Genomic DNA, 1,943 nt, shown 5'->3' on the forward strand with positions numbered 1-1,943 from the left:
GCCGGCCACATGACCACGGAAACGTCTTCGGACAGCGCTGGCTCTTCGGCTTGGAAACGGAGATGATCACCACCCCCTAGAGTCGGATTCGACTGGCTTTAGAGCAAGGGAAACCTTTACCTTTAAGAATAAAATGTTTGAGTGGTGGGGAAAATGCACCTTTTCTGCAATAGATGTGATACTTAGAGGAAAGAGGCATACACACCAGCAAATGACTAATATCAGTATATCAATTGTCCAATCAGTTATTCAACTGGGGATGACCTGTGGCTCAGTGGAAAGGCATCTTCTTTGCATGCAGAAGGTCCCTGGATCATTCTTTGGTATCTCCAGTTGAAAGGATTGGGTAGTTGTTGTTCTCAGTATATCAATTGTCCAATCAGTTATTCAACTGGGGATGACCTGTGGCTCAGTGGAAAGGCATCTTCTTTGCATGCAGAAGGTCCCTGGATCATTCTTTGGTATCTCCAGTTGAAAGGATTGGGTAGTTGTTGTTGTTCAGTCGCACAGTCGAGTCCGACTCTTCGCGACCCCATGGACCAGATCACGCCAGGCCCTCCTGCCTTCAATCTTTCCCAGCATCAGGGTCTTCTCCAGGGAGTGCTCCCTTCTCATTTGGTGGCCAAAGTATTTGAGCTTCAGTTTCATTATCTGGCCTTCCGGGGAACAGCCAGGGTTGATTTCTTTTAGGATTGACTGATTTGATCTTCTTGCAGTCCAAGGGACTCTCAAGAGTCTTCTCCAGCACCATAGTTCAAAAGAATCTATTCTTCGGCGCTTGGCCTTCCTTATAGTCCAACTCTCGCAGCCATACATGATTACTGGGAATACCATTGCTTTGACCATGCGGCCTTTTGTTGGCAGGGTGATGTCTCTACTTTTTATCATGCTGTTTAGGTTCGTTGGGTCGTAGGTGATGGGAAACCTGGGACCCTGGAGAGCAGCCACCAGTCAGAAGAGACAGTACTGACCTTGATAGGTTGATGGCCCGACTAAGTGTAAGGCAGCTTCATATGTTCAGCACTGTAGGTCTAATTTTTAAAGAAAAGTTCAGCTCTCCTTAATAAGCTTTAATCAGGGGTCAGATTTTCAGCAGATTTTCATCACCTTGGATATAATATTCTTCTGAAGGGCTGGTTGTAAAAACAGCCCTACTGTGGATACTAACATTGCAAGAGTGTTTGCAGAACTTGGCAGCTCAAGCAGAATTCCCGCAGAAAATGCCAATGGCTGCCAAAATATACAGGACATTTTTTGGGGAGTGGGGGCAAAAAGTCCAGTTCTCTGCAATTGTGTAACATCAGCCCTACAAATATTTTCGCTTGGTCTCAGGACTATTACTGTCCTGATTTTCTAGCAACAAAGGTTGCACCTCAAAGAGAAGATGGAAGATGATAACGTTTATAGTAAAAATAAATAAATTGCAAATTGGCAACCAACATGCCTCCCTTATAACACTGTGCCTGTTCCCAGGAACAGAAGAATTAATGTACTCCGGGTTCTTCCGGTTAAAGAGCCACTTTTCTCGGAACTCTCATTCAAATTAAAAACAGATGCCTCTCCATGACAGGCCATCTTACCCATATTTGTAAGCAGGGGTCATTTCGTAGAAAAAGAGGTGCAGGAGCTCATTAGCATAACTCATTAGCATAACTTATCTGCATATGCCACACCCCATGACATCACCAGAAGTGTGTCAGAAGGCAACACATTTTGGACCGGGGGGCCTGGGTGGCTCTGCAACTTACCTGGCTGCTTCTTGCTCTGACTGAGGTCTGCTGGGAGCAGGGGGTGGGGCTTGTTGCATGTGCCCGCCCCCTGGGCTCTTTACTGCCGGGAGCTCTGCTCCTGTGGGCTCCTGCAGGAAATGACCCCTGTTTGTAAGTTTGTTCTTCAGTAGTATGGTTGAATCACCTTTCCACCAACTAAAAGCATTAGGCTAG

This window comes from Gekko japonicus, unplaced genomic scaffold, assembly GCF_001447785.1.
Source record: "Gekko japonicus isolate JY-2015 unplaced genomic scaffold, Gekko_japonicus_V1.1 scaffold3362, whole genome shotgun sequence".
Lineage (NCBI taxonomy): Eukaryota > Metazoa > Chordata > Lepidosauria > Squamata > Gekkonidae > Gekko > Gekko japonicus.